We start from the raw sequence: 17181 nt of genomic DNA, 5'->3' as shown, positions 1-17181 counted from the left end.
ATTGTGACACGATAAAATACCTTTACATGTGTATAACACACCTCCCTCTGAGGACCAAACACATAAAATTCACCGTTTTTATTGGTTAACTAATATTCAATTTTCTTAACTAATTTAAAAAAAATATTTAAGATATCAAATGAGCGATATGAAATTGCTTGCTAATCATAAAACGTTACAACGTAAAGTTATACGAGTAAATTGGCGTTCTTGTACTTAAATTTAAATTTTAACGACTTTGTGAATTTTACCGATCTAAAAGGAAACATTTGAATAAAGGAGCCAGCAAAAACAACTTGCTTGTGAATCATTTATTTTAAAATATGATCATGATATGAATGTGTCTTGTTAAACCCATATGTTTGAATTTGATAATGCTACAAACACCAAAACACACAAATTTGCCATGTCAGTTCGAATAAATCATGCGACATTCGTGCAATTCTATCAAGATAGACGTCCTTTCTAGAATGTTGTCATGATTTTATAAACCTGAGTTATCTTCCGCAGAAAATGAAGTATTTCTGGTGATTAAATCAAGTTTCAGTGTGATATGTTAGATATTTCATGATACTTTATATTCTAACCAGATACAAACGTGTGGTTCTTTATCATGTTTTCAATACTTTACACTGACATTTTGTCACTTCTGAAAGATACAATTCTTTATATCTTAACATCATCCTTTTGTTTTAAATCTAAAACAATTGAAACGAAACCCCACACATTTTCTAATTTATACGTTTTATAACAGTAGAACTTTAAAAAAAATCCTTAATTCCTAAAAATAACCTTCCTTTAAAATATATCTGTTATGTTCGATTGATTTAAAAGAGTGTGGCAGTTTGTTTGTTTTTTAATCTATTTTCTTTGTCATTTTGGCAGTTAATAAAGCAAATCCTTTGTCAGTAACTGTCAGTCTGAAACACCTTAAAATAAAAAAGCAATAGTCTTGCGATAATAAGGCGCATGGAATCGGATAATGCACGTTTATTATTGTTTCAAAGCAATTCATATGTTTAACATAACTGTTGTCCTTCATCTTCAATATAATGATGATTGCAAATTCAAAATAAAACATATTACACATAATCGTAGAAGTGAAATCTTATCATTAATCATTCACATTAACCTTGTCTACCTAAATCTCACTACGTAAAACAGACAAGTACAGTTGACTATTAAGTAAATGTATGTACTAAGTGTATCATATTTTCATTCCTTCACTCTGGAAAACGAATTTTACACACGCACGCTGTCAATGATTTATCGGCCTTTTTTATATGTTTTGATAAATTCTATGTTTCGATCGATTGACGCGTTTTGGCTGATATTAAATTTCTGGTATTAAAATAGAAAGGTTCATACACTCTTGATATTGCTATATTGCTTTGATTTATGATATTTTTTAATTTTCAATTGCAATGAATCACAAATTAATATAACAAGTAAAATTAAATGTTAAATCCCTTTAAGAAATAAAGTTTTAAAGTAAAACATGCTTACTTACAGTTTTTATAAATCTGTTTTCATTTCTCTTATCCCATTACACGTATTTTACACAATAAACAAGACAAACGTACAAACAAAAATCAACTAGAAATTACCATTAGATAAGACCATCTGTGTACAATTAAGTACAATTTTTGCTGTCTGAAAACTAATCTTAACTTATTTTTAGGGTAATATGAAGATGCAGCCAACAAAGAGACAAGAACTACTGATACGACCTGTTATAAGATTTATAAGACATTATTTTAATGGTGAATGTATAACATTCTTCTGTCTATAAATAGCTTACATTACATACAAGTATTAGTGAAAGGCGTCTGTATATAATAAAAATGTTGTGATTTCTTTCATTCGTATTTATCATTATGATACAAATATGATGTTGTGTAATTTTATTTTTTTTAGTTTTTTTCATTCATTTGCTAGATATCAGGAAAAATGTTTCAAACAAGTTAACTTTAAATTCTTAAAAATATTATTAGGATGTACTTTCGTATGTTATTATTACTGTTGTTCCTTGCTTTTGTCATGTTACAAAGATACAAAAATGTGTGCATTATTTGTATGTAACGTTATATTGTATGTGCATACATTACCGAAGTTTAATTTTATTTCATCTTAATGAACAGTGTATATACAGTAGCAAATTGGTCTGAATTTGCATTGGATTGTTTATTCGTTATTAGGAATATAATAAGCCTGTTGTGATTACACTACTCAATTTGCATCCAATAATATAGGGCTTAAAGATCATGCATGTTGTAATTAAGGATGGAACAACACAAGTGAAATTTTATATATGTATAATTATATCATATAAGTATTCTTCTAAAATAATTTCCAATAATCTAAGAATATCTTAAATATGTACTACAAATGTTTATTCAGATTATAAGTAATCATTAAATAATATGCATTTAATTCTTTTGGAAAATTTGGCTAATTATATGATAAACTTTATAGAAAAAAAATCTAATTACCGCCCTTTATAAACAAGAAATGTAAGGGACATTGTAATATCTTTACAAATAATGTTTTTTGAAACTTACAATATTGATAAATCTTCAATTTAGCATCATATATTTATGATATAAAACCATAAACATATTTGAGTAACAGGATCTTTTATTTGATCCATATTGTTCTATAATTACATAATTATAACCATATAAAGCATTTGCATTCGTAAATTCTTAATAACACAATTCAGACATTACTGTACAAGCACACTGCAACTGCAAAAATAGGAAAGAAATGCTCTCATATGAAAAAGTAATTTAATCAATTTTCAATGATTGAAATGGCTTTATTTTTTCAAGAACTTTTTTAAAATTATTGTTCAGCTAGAAATAAAAGTATTAATATAATGTCGTAAATTTTGATGATCGCTCAAATACAGAAATAGCATTGGAATAAATGTCAAAATCGTCATATCTATTAACCAATACTTGACAAAACATAATTGAAAATCATAAATAAGTTGTTACAAATTACGAGATGTTTGAAAAAAATACGCCGCACGCGATTGCAAACTATTAAAACATTATTCACCCGGAAATTTATTTGTTGACGCACAGTGATGTGAACACCTATTGTTTGTAAAAATATTATATTATGTGAATAGAAGCACCCATTAAAGATGATCGACTTGAAGTTTCGTACAATGTTATTTCTCTTAAATTTTAAATCGGTTGTATTTATGTTGTTTTTTTTATTATTTTGTTTTGTCCTTTGATTTACTTATTAGTATGATAAGGTATTGTATTATAAATTAGTTGAAATCAGCAACATGCCTTTTGATCAAATTGATACATGTATCTTAATGCCTTAGTGTTTACTATATGTAAATGAAATTCATGTAATTTAAAAAGCACTAAAACATAAATTGTGTTCATCTATTGTAACAGTTGCTGAATTTTATTGCAATATTTATATGTCATTTTTATTCACACACTGACTTTTTAAATGTCACGAATCGATTAATATGTCATTTAAAAGACACACGCAACAATTAACTTTATATAAATTTGCAAATTTCAGGAATCACAGAAAATGAAAACGTACTCCAAAAAAGTTATAAATGTTATGCATGTGTCGGTACATTTTTTGTATTTAATTTGTTTTAAGAGTTTATATTGATCTACTTTGTTTTATAATGTAATATGCTTTTAACTTTTTATCTTCATATTCATGATTATTACATTTTACTTACAAATTTAACTTACAAATTATCGAATTAAATTATATTTTGACTTTTTATCCACAGATGTTTTTATATTATTTCCGTGGCAATGCATTCACCTATTGGTGAATTCAAGAGGAGCCCTAGACTAACTACTGAGCAATAATAACTGGCTATTGAATCATTCATAGTGACTCCATTGACGTTTTTTCGAGACTTGTTTACCATTTGATGTAGGCCTATACTTATAACCTTTGTGCAAAAGTTAAGATAATTTCCTCAATAATCATTTGTATTCTTCAAACTATTATGCTTTCTCATTTCTTGACTTCAGTGGAAATCCTTTTGAACTGTGTTAGGTATATTATATTTTTATAAAAAAAACAAACGTGTGAAAAAGAAAAGAAAAAAAGAAAAGGAAATACTTATCTGTTTGTGTTTTCCTGTTTTGAAAGAATACTTGTAATGCGTTGTCTATATTGTAAGATGTGAAATTACTTCTATATATACATGTATTCTGAGAGTTAAAGTATGTTTAAACTAAAACTAATTGTTAGCACAAATGTCTTTAATTAACATTGCAATGTGTCATTCTGAATAATAAAATCATACCACATTGCATTCCTATAAAACTATTTGATTGGTATTCTTTTAGAATATTTCATGATATCATGAACATGCACAGCAAAATAAGAATATTCGATGTTGTCATAATAGCCCTTGTGACATGTGTGACATTTCATGATACTTTATATCGTAGCCACATGCAAATGTATCGTTCTCAAGCATATAAACAACATTTAACAATGACATTTTGTCATGTCTGAAAAACAAGAACGATTCTTTATATTCGAATATCAGTTTCACAATATTGAACTTGAATCTAGAGTATCCAGTGGTTTAGATTGAACGATTCCCATTTGATGAAAAGCTGGAACGTATTTTTTTTGTCTTTCTATTTTGCTTCCAGTAGATGTCTTTTCTGTTACATATAGGTCTGTTACTTAGTACAAAAACAAAATCATTCGATATTCCGCAAAGCTAATTACAGTCAGTTTGCTAATTAGTTTTAATGTTTCACTTTTGAATATATTTTATATATGCTAACATATTAGTTATTAAATATCATGCAGATGTTAACTATAAATTTCATAACTTAAATATTAATGTCAACGTTTACATATTCAATAGATCATAATAAAAAACAGTTTGCATTTACGAAAATGTGTTATTTCACTTGTAATGCATTCTCGTGGATTACCAATAAATGTTTTTTAATGTTTCATTCAATAATATATTTATTTGTTTGCACTATTTCCAGAGATCATTGCATGATAACACGTGTTTGAAATTTTGTTAGACATATTAATATAATTTTTATTTCCCCCCTTTTAGTTATTTGAACTATTTTATGGAAACTTGTAATTAATATGTTTTTTTTTATCAAACAGTCTTATGCATTAAAATATGATACAATTCATTACACCACAAACTGTAACTATTAATATGGAAACTGCAGCAGGTATTTAAGTAAGGAAATAAGGAAACAAAAAGAAATTAAAAGGCAGGTATTTATGAACATTTACTTTTTTACTTTTTCTTACAATTGTAGTGTTTTAGTATAACATGTAACAGTAACTAATACTGCATAATTCATGTTTAAATGCAAAGGGTAATTATATATAGTTTAAATATTAACATTATAAAAAAGTAAACTTTGGTAATCCTATAACATTGTATAAATTAATTATTTATTTTTTTAATCTATTTTATAAAAATCATTTATAATTTATTGTTCAAGGTGGCATTTTTATTGCTATCAATCGTGATATAAAAAACTAGAGGACCATGATGGCCCTGAATCGTTCACCAGAAACAACTTATTTTCAGTGTTGGAAATTACATTTCAATTGAACTTGCTGAAAGGCAAGTCCAGCTCTTTCGGCAAGTTCAGCTCAACTTTAATTTAAAAGACTAGCTTAGAATGCTACAGACAAAGTTTGGTGATCATCCATCAATTACTTCAGTAGAAGATAGTGTTCAAAGGTTTTCCTATTTTTAGCTTTAGCGGTCCCTTTAAAGGGGCCAAACAAATTAATATGAGCAAACTTGGTGACAGAATCCTTATAATGCTACACACAAAATTTGGTCACTTATTTGAAATGTCATGCAAGGTATATCAGTTGTTTGTAGATTTGATATTGTATTATATGAATAAGTTTTGTGCGTTTTATGATTAAATTTCCATATGATAATGATAAAATGAAATATAATCTGACTAAGTACAAATCACACAGTAGTAACGCGTTTTTTTTATTTTCCTGATTTTGGCCATACAATGAATCATTTTTTGTATCTGGAAAAACATGTTACTCTTGTGAAACTTTGAAGCACATTATGGTGCTTGAAAGGGTTGCTTCATTATCGAATTTGAGAGTAAATGTTAAAATTTGTTTAAAATTTTTAAGTACAATGCATTGGAAGCACTACTATACATTTAAAAGATGTTTAATTATTATTTGATTACTTAAGCGTTTGAAATGATTGTCATGTAATTGTAATATTACTCAATTATTGTTATAAATATGATACCATTTGTCAAGTAAGAATAATTGAAATATGGATGAGCTAAACGATTTGCATTAACAGTTTAATAGTTAAGTATTTAGTAAATATAACCAGGCACATTACAGCAATTCAAAAACAAATAACATCAGCATGTCCCCTAACCAATAAAAGCATAATCAAACAATTTGATGGTATTATACTGTGAAAAAATGTTTCTAAAAGTCATGAAGTCATGTCATAAAATGTACACTCTGTTTTAGTATCAATTAACAGTATCAAATATTTTAATTCTGAATCATATTATAGCATTAACACTGTATCCTTAAATCATTGTACGCTAACTGACACGTTGATGTTTCCGCCATAAAGGACGTTACGTTATATATGATGTTTGTTTGCCAAAAACAAATTAAAATTGTCGGTACTAGTAGGATATGGTGGTTTTAGTTCCCTTTTTACATTATCGATGATTTGGTATAGTAACAGTCCCTTGTGAACGAGAGGTTGCCTTTAAGGATTGAGGTATCAGAAGTGCAGTCAACGTTTATCCCAGCTGATCCGACTTTATGGATTCGATTTACTGGAGTCTATGTATCTCTTAGCTTCAGCAGGTGAGATGGTTTCACCCCGCGTGTCGCAGTAAGTTTGTCGAGATCAGCCAAAGTCTTGTTTCCTATTTCGGCTCCATATGACCTACATTGTGCACTGTAAAATCAAACACATCCAGACAAGAACTAGGTACACTAGCATTGTAAGACATTAAAACAATCGTAATTACAGCAATCAGAGAAACTTATAGTGATTTGCAATTACGATCAAATGTTGTTATACTCCATGTACTTGCCTAGTATGCTTTATACGACAGACAAATTATATACAAAATTGTACAAATAATTCCAGCATGTTCCATTACCACTGAAGACAAAAATAAACAAAAAGATAATTATAACACTGATATGCTTTTATAGCTATGCTTTATAAATAGTTGTACTTAACATGGTGTATAAAATAAAAACCTTAAAATGACAATAAGAAGATCCATTTGGAGTAATTACAACAAATCAGTTTATTTATTGTCACAAATCATTTTAGCAACTGAAACTGATTATCATATATCAAATATGTATATACAATTCATACGATTTTCACAGATTTAACAAATATTAAGTGCCTTATATTCATCATAATCTATCCAATGAAATAAATTACATTATGCAAAAAAGCTCTATATTTGTAGCCATTTTCTAGAAGTTGCATAATAAATCATTACGATTACTGTTTGTATTTCCATGTGTTATAATTGTTTAAATATGTTAAAGCGTAACTGTACATATTCTGACATGTTAAAAGCTAATAAATTTCTCTTTCTTATGTTCCAATATTGATGTGTATGTGTCTCCAAACATTAACATTATAATTATTTCCTTGCTTTCAGCAAAACGATACTTCTATCATACATGTTCCAATTTTGTTTGTTTGTATTTTCATGCTTGAAAAATAATTCTGATATAGAAAACACAAAAACAAAAAGAAATTAAAAGGCAGGTATTTATGAACATTTACTTTTTTACTTTTTCTTACAATTGTAGTGTTTTAGTATAACATGTAACAGTAACTAATACTGCATAATTCATGTTTAAATGCAAAGGGTAATTATATATAGTTTAAATATTAACATTATAAAAAAGTAAACTTTGGTAATCCTATAACATTGTATAAATTAATTATTTATTTTTTTTAATCTATTTATAAAAATCATTTATAAATTGTTCAAGGTGGCATTTTTATTGCTATCAATCGTGATATAAAAAACTAGAGACATGATGGCCCTGAATCGTTCACCAGAAACAACTTATTTTCAGTGTTGGAAATTACATTTCAATTGGAACTTGCTGAAAGGCAAGTCCGCTCTTTCGGCAAGTTCAGCTCAACTTTAATTTAAAAGACTAGCTTAGAATGCCTACAGACAAAGTTTGGTGATCATCCATCAATTACTTCAGTAGAAGATAGTGTTCAAAGGTTTTCCTATTTTTAGCTTTAGCGGTCCCTTTAAAGGGGCCAAACAAATTAATATGAGCAAACTTTGGTGACAGAATCCTTATAATGCTACAGACACAAAAATTTGGTCACTTATTTGAAATGTCATGCAAGGTATATCAGTTGTTTGTAGATTTGATATTGTATTATATGAATACAGTTTTTGTGCGTTTTTATGATTAAATTTCATATGATAATGATAAAATGAAATAATAATCTGACTAGTACAGTAAATCAAATCACACAGTAGTAACGCGTTTTTTTTATTTTCCTGATTTTTGGCCATACAAATGAATCATTTTTTGTATCTGGAAAAAACATGTTTAACTCTTGTGAAAACTTTGAAGCACATTATGGTGCTTGAAAGGGTTGCTTCATTATCGAAATTTGAGAGTAAATGTTAAAATTTGTTTAAAAAATTTTTAAGTACAATGCGTTTATTGGAAGCACTACTATAATTTTTAAAAGATGTTTAATTATTATTTGATTAACTTAAGCCGTTTGAAATGATTGTCATGTAATTGTAATATTACTCAATTATTGTTTAAAAATGATACCATTTGTCAAAGTAAGAATAATTGAAATATGGATGAGCTAAACGATTTGCATTAACAGTTTTGATAGTTAAGTATTTAGTAAATATAACCAGGCACATTACAGCAATTCAAAAACAAATAACATCAGCATGTCCATAACCAATAAAAGCATAATCAACAACTTGATGGTATTATACTGTGAAAAATGTTTCTAAAAGTCATGAAGTCATGTCATAAAATGTACACTCTGTTTTAGTATCAATTAACAGTATCAAATATTTTTAATTCTGAATCATATTATAGCATTAACACTGTACCCTTAAATCATTGTACGCTAACTGACACGTTGATGTTTCCGCCATAAAGGACGTTACGTTATATATGATGTTTGTTGCTTGCCAAAAAAATTAAAATTGTCGGTACTAGTAGGATATGGTGGTTTTAGTTCCCCTTTTACATTATCGATGATTTGGTATAGTAACAGTCCCTTGTGAACGAGAGGTTGCCTTTAAGGATTGAGGTATCAGAAGTGCAGTCAACGTTTTATCCCTGCTGATCCGACTTTATGGATTTCGATTTACTGGAGTCTATGTATCTCTTAGCTTCAGCAGGTGAGATGGTTTCACCCCGCGTGTCGCAGTAAGTTTGTCGAGATCAGCCAAAGTCTTGGTTTCCTATTTCGGCTCCATATGACCTACATTGTGCACTGTAAAAATCAAACACATCCAGACAAGAACTAGGTACACTAGCATTGTAAAGACATTAAAACAATCGTAATTACAGCAATCAGAGAAACTTATAGTGATTTGCAATTACGATCAAATGTTGTTAAATACTCCATGTACTTGCCTAGTATGCTTTATACGACAGACAAATTATATACAAAATTGTACAAATTATTCCAGCATGTTCCATTACCACTGAAGACAAAAATAAACAAAAAGATAATTATAACACTGATATGCTTTTATAGCTATGCTTTATAAATAGTTGTACTTAACATGGTGTATAAAATAAAAACCTTAAAATGACAATAAGAAGATCCATTTGGAGTAATTACAACAAATTAGTTTATTTATTGTCACAAATCATTTTAGCAACTGAAACTGATTATCATATATCAAATATGTATATACAATTCATACGATTTTCACAGATTTAACAAATATTAAGTGCCTTATATTCATCATAATCTATCCAATGAAATAAATTACATTATGCAAAAAAGCTCTATATTTGTAGCCATTTTCGAGAAGTTGCATAATAAATCATTACGATTACTGTTTGTATTTCTATGTGTTATAATTGTTTAAATATGTTAAAGCGTAACTGTACATATTCTGACATGTTAAAAGCTAATAAATTTCTCTTTCTTATGTTCCAATATTGATGTGTATGTGTCTCCAAACATTAACATTATAATTATTTCCTTGCTTTCAGCAAAACGATACTTCTATCATACATGTTCCAATTTTGTTTGTTTGTATTTTCATGCTTGAAAAATAATTCTGATATAGAAAACACACTGTTTTAAGAAAAGTATTTAATCAATTATCAAATAAGTTCAGATATATCTTATTATCTCATCAATTCCATCATATGTAATATTATCATACCAATTTACATTTTTCACAACTATTCTCAAGTTCATTATTATCATCATTGAATCATTTAATCACATGGGTAAATTATTGTAAATTATTTATACAAGTCAATATAATACTGTGTCAAGGGAGTGTCTATTATATGAACGTCGCTTTCTTTCAAAGGAAAAATATTTCAGGAAAAAAGTTATTTGAAACCATGTTTAAAACTACATGTGTGATTGTTTAATAACTTATCGCATCCTTTCAGTTAATTTATGCCCTGATGTCAATAATTCAATTTATTCTTATATCAATACAAAATAAATTTTGTTATTATGTTAAAGATTATTATATTAACTCATACCAAATCTTTATCTTAATCACAATACTGTTATTGTCATTCTTTTATTATGTTAACCATTGTAACAAATCTTACTTATTTTCTTACTTATCTTATTTTCCGTTACTGTGTCGATATGACGTAAAACCCAAAACAAACCAAAAGATACACATCTTTAGCATCATATATGGTAGGCTCCTGGCAATGAATCCATTACATGCGAACATATTTGTTAATATGAAATATTTTCTTAAGCAAAAATCGTACATCTAACGCATTAATTCGGTCTCAGTCACGTGATAACGATTATACATCATGAGTCATATAACTGATATTCCAACCACATGCAAATATATCATTTTATATTTACATAAACAACACTTTTACCGGACATATTGGCTAATAACAAATGTTTCTGAATAAAGCGTTTCCTTCCATTGTTAAATTTAGTTTACTTAAGTTTCATGTAATGCATTGTGTGCAGTGATGCTACATGTAAAATATTCTCATGTTACCAGAAGTGCTCCTTCCTTACACTCAGGCTGATGTAAGGTTTTTAATCGAAAATTATAACTAAACCTACAGATTAAAGTACATTTCACTTTATCTAAAACACTCAGCTTAATACACAAGACATACTGTTTCAAATGAAATCCACTGATGTACAAAAGCCAAATATAGAAAAATTTTGTTACTTAAACAGAAAAATATATATATAAAAACGTTAATAATGAAAAATGCTCAGAATGTAATATCAAAGGCTATCCTATGCCGATTTGAGTTGTAAAACAAACGTTTATTTTGCACAATAATGATGATTGCTCTAGAAAAAAGTGTGCGCGAACCATCTAAAGGTCTGCACAAACGTCAGGGTAGTGGGAAATATAAAAAAGCAGATTTAAACACGAGAATGATTTACACTAAGACACATGTTTACCGACCAATCAAGATTTTGTTCCCACAAGATCTAAGTTAGCCATCTTCATTTATGATTAGCAAAAACGTTCTATGAAATTAATGATTTATGTTTCAAAAACAGTTATTGCTTAAATATGGGCCCGACTGAAGTTGTGGTTAGTTTAATATTGAGCAAACTCTTATGCATATACATGTATATATTCTCATGTACTCATCCGAAACGCAAATGAATTTCTGCTATAGATAGTGTGCTGGTAATACAATGTTGCTTCTACGTTTCATATGAATGTTGACAAAAATGAAAATATCTTATAAACAACAATAATAATGCATATTATTATTATTCAGGATGGTATAGTGATCAATAATAACAAATGAAATTGAACAAATGAGTGAATTTCAGGGTATATGTTTTTGATGATATACGAATCCATGTTGGAAATTTTATGCTGTAACACTGTAACAGTGATGGAAATTATAAACTATAAACATAGGTTATGCTCAGAGACTTTTTATATAACAAGTAAAGATGCTTGCTTATAAAGATCTGTTTAAAGCTATATTACAAGATAAAGTAGCTGCAGATTGATCTTACACAAACAGAATACTTAATTTTCTTTCTAGACGCCGGTAATGTACACAAGTACGTTCGAAATAATGATATCCTACTTGTTTGGAAAGAGTATTCTTTGACTGTCTGAACACACATTTTGCGCTATTACCATAAAACTATGTGCCATTACGACACTAATTTCGGTTATAACAACTATACAGCTTGAAAACGTTTTTGAACACATTAAAGATTTATACCATGTATAAAGGCATTCAGTTTCTAAGAAATAGATGCATGTTGTTTTCAAACACGTGGTACTGTAAATGAATGATACATAAATATTATTTTACATAAAGAGAAAGTTGCATTAAAGCGTTCTCTATTAACAATTATGGAATTCAGTAGACTTTCCTTGACTCGGGACATTGCAATGAAAACAACATTCAAGAAAAACAATATGTTACGTAAATTATAAATATTATAACAAAGGTATATATACAAATACATTTTCTATTACAAATTACATTTAATGGATTAATTCGGACTTAATCACATCGCGTGACTGACGTGAAATCGCACACTTTGCACGCTAAACAATCACACCGCATGCAAATATATTATTCTTCATTACATTACGACATTTTACACTAACATATTGGCTAATAATATATTTTTGTGTGGATACAACATTGATTTCCTCTTTTGTTTATTTCTATTTTGCGTATCAAAATAGTATGCTAGTGCATTTTATGCGGAGATGTAGTGCCAAATATATCTAACACGACATTAAACTTACAAGATGCCAATATTGCTGACGTAAACACTCTTGAGGCCTGACGGATACAATACAGACTTAAGTGGTTAAAAGATCGACATGGTATTTAGTTGCCCTTGGCAATGACAATTTGTCTTTCAATACCTCTGAGCTTTGACCACTATTTGTGACCTTAACCTTGGCCACAGAGACCTAAACGTTGCGAGCAACACTCCGTCTCACAATGGTAAACATATGTGCCAAGTTATATTGAAATCCCTCCATGAATGTAGAAGTTTTGCTCAGGACAGACTTTTTACAACGACCTCTTAGTGACCTTGAACTTTGACCTAGAGACCTGTTTCCTGTGCACAACACAGCTTCTCATAGTTGTAAACATTTCGATGAAGTTTGTTTAAAATTATTCCTTGCGTGTAGGAAATATGCTCCGGACAAACCGCAAGCCATGGGGACAACTAAAATATGACCCGTTTTTCAAACGGGCGTATAAAAAAGGATACAAATTTCTCCTAACACAAGTTTTGCAATAATGTCTTTTGTCAAGCCTAAATATATGAATAAATGAGTATGATTCCCCATAAAGAACATAATGTACTTTTTTCTATGACATCAATTTGCCAGTTTTTAGTGTATCTAGCCGTGCTTACATGCGCTTTTAGAAACTAAAACAAATTATTATTGTGTAAAATGTTTTGCTGTTAATTTGCTGGTACTGATAAGTAAATATATATAATTGTCACTGCCACAAATTGATGTGCAGCTTATTAGACACTGAAACTCAATCATCATGTGTGTAAATTAAAGTTAAATATATTTGACAGCTTTACACTCTTTATCATTACCTCTTAGGTTTATCATTTAGCAATCTAATATTTAAGTCATAATTTTATCGTTTATTATGTCATTTTTACCTAGAAGGAAACATTTGAACTATAAAAGGAGCAAAAACAACTTGCTTGTGGATCATTGAAAAATGATCATGATATTAATGCGTATTGTAAAAAGTCATTTGTTTGAATTTGATTATGTAATAAAAACCAATTTGAAATCACGCTAATCTTCCATGTCATTTCGAATAAATCATGCGACATTCGTGCAATTCTATCTAGATAGACATCCTTTTTTAGAATATTGTCATGATTTTGTTAAAACCTAAGCCATCTTCCGTAACAAATGAAGTATTTCTGGTGATTTAATGAAGTTTTAGTAATTATGATATGATGTTAGATATTTTATGATACTTTATATTCTAACCAGATTCAAACGTGTCGTTCTGAATCATATTTACAACACTTTTCACTGATGTTTTGCCACTTCTGAAAGATACAATTCTTGATATCTTAATATCATTTTTTAGTTTTAAATCTAACAAAATGAAAAATACACGTTCTCTTATTTAAACCATTTATAACAGAAACAGTAGAACATTTTCTTAAACACTAATCTCAGAATGTTGCGATGTTACCTGTAACAATAACCCTGATGAAGTGGTCACACAATATAACACGAAACTAGTTATTTAAGACAAAATAACTGACAACACCGGTTTTCGTCGCGCAATTTTGAGACACTTTTTCATTAAAAATGAAACGCGGAGGAATGTATTTGTCAATTATTTATTAATAAAAATTATAACAGTAAATCTTTTGAAACACAATTCTCATTTAATCAACTTGACAGCGACAAAATGGCCACAATGTCAATTTATCATTGTTCAATACATTAAATATGTTGTCAGACATAACCGTATGCATTTTATTATACAATTTGGTAACTTTCAGATTGTACTTGACAGTTAGTGTGTCTGTACTAAAATCACAGTTCTGTAATTAAATAGATGATTTAAACAATAGTAAATCGTGTAAATAGTACTTTCTAAAATCGTTTGATAGACTTGATTGAAATAAAGTTTTATTTTGAAAATCACTATTGATGTGAAATGATAATCGTATTGTAACAAGTTTTACGTCTAATACCGTAAAAAATACCGTTGCCTTTTCTATCAAATGTGTTCATAAACAAACCCATCATGAATAAAGAATTTATTACTTTTTGATTTATTCCAGGTATTGACTTAATAACTATAACACAACTTACATATAAATATCACCTTAAATAAAATGCAGAAAACGAAAAACACATATTTGAACATAAATACATTTGTACATATTCAAACTTCACAAATCAAACATGAGCGTAGAAGTGAAATACTATCATAATTCATAAACCTTGTCATTTATGTTCAACCTAAATCTGGTTACGTGTACGAGTAAAAAGGCATTCACAGTTGACTAAATGTACATACCAAGTATATCTTACTTTTACTTATTTTCTTTGGAAAATGAATTTTCATACACTTTTTGTCAATGATTTATGAACCATATTTTAATGTTTTGATAAATTCTACATTTCTATTATTAAAGTTTTTTAACTGTTATTAAATTTCTCACATTTGAAATGAAAGATATTAAATAAAAATGTTAATAAATTTTCATCGCTACTCTTGGATTTCTGATAATACTTAATTTTCAATTACAAAGAATCACAATTAATTTTAAAGACGTTTTCGGTAGTTTTCTGTGCGCATCGTTATGCGCTTCCAAGAAAGATAATCACGGATAATTACTCTTCAAATGAAGGTCAAGTTGAATAGTATTCGGATAAGTGTTTAAATTTCGACTATAAGCAAATAATGAGTAAATAATACAGAATAGATATTTCTAAATGTTAAAAAGGAGATCGGTTCAAAAGAATAAGAGGTCGTTTAGACAACATCACATAAAGGATTTCTCCAAGCATTAGTACGACAGCATTGATGATAATTCTGCGCGCGTTACCCCACCCACTTGTGGTATAGTGACGAAAGTGCGTCGCGACTTGATTACTGGCAGACAACTGGGCAAAGAAGTTTAAAATGATATATTTTAAAAGTGTTGAATAAAAAAACAAAATTAATATCTAAGAAATGTTCCGAATTTCATTATTTTCTTTGTAAATTTCTGAATACTTGCTTACTGTTCGGGTATGTTAGTCGAGTGAAAAAAATAATATGGCCCTAGATATGTTTTAAAAAGATATTCAGTATCATTTACTTAATATAACATCAAAAGAAAAAGAAATTTTTATTACAACATGTTTTTGTTGTATATTTGACAATACATTTAGTATAACACTGATATTTCTTAAGAAAGCGTGGTAATTTTGACAGTTGGCATATGCGGTAACCATGGAAACTGCCCGTTTACAAAAAACTAACACGTCAACATATATATTTTATTTCTATTTTTGAATCCACTATCAAATGTTACTTGATATATCAATAATGTAGAAAATTCTATGAAAGAAATTTCTTGATAGCTTTAATTTTTTTACAGAATTCATGTTTATTTTTCTCATTTTTTGTTTAGTTAAAAAGCATGAAAACTTATTTTTTAAAGAAATATGTTCCAATTATCGTTTGTTTTATACAGAACCCTAAGATAAAGCAAGCTTTGTATAAAATTATGTTTATTGTGAGTGTAATAAGCTATTTTATACATTATTATAACACAGTTTGGCTATTTTGACAATTTTGAGATATACAGTTACCATGGAAACTGCCATTTTAAAAAAATTCCAACACGCCAACATATATTTTTCTTTTTCTTTTTGAATTTGTCATTAAATTTTACACAACTTACAAAAAAATAGAAAATCCTATGAAACACTTTTTTCAATATCTCTAATTATTCTCAGAATTCATGTTTATTTTTCTCATTTTTTGTTCGGTTGAGGAACATGGAAAACTCATTTTTTAAAGAAATATGTTCAGATTATCATTTTTTTCATACAGAATCATTAGATAAGATTATCTTTGCATAAAACAATGCTCGTTGTGTGTTTTAAGCTATCTTATACATTTTCTATTCGTTATAACACAGTTAGGCTATTTTGACAGTTTTTAGATATACGGTTACCATGGAAACTGCCATTTTACAAGAAATCCAACACGTCAACATATATATATTTTTTTATTTTAAATTCTTCATTAATTTTTACTCATTATACAAAAAATTTAGAAAATTCTATGAAAGGATTAATTTTTCATAAAACTGTAGAAAATGTCCTTAAAAGAAACATTAAAATCTAATGTAAAACGCTTCTAAGCATACTTACGGTTGTAATTAATCTGTAT

This window comes from Ruditapes philippinarum, unplaced genomic scaffold (genome assembly GCF_026571515.1).
Source record: "Ruditapes philippinarum isolate M1 unplaced genomic scaffold, ASM2657151v2 ctg4047_1_1_1_1, whole genome shotgun sequence".
NCBI lineage: Eukaryota > Metazoa > Mollusca > Bivalvia > Venerida > Veneridae > Ruditapes > Ruditapes philippinarum.
This window is presented reverse-complemented; position numbering follows the sequence as displayed.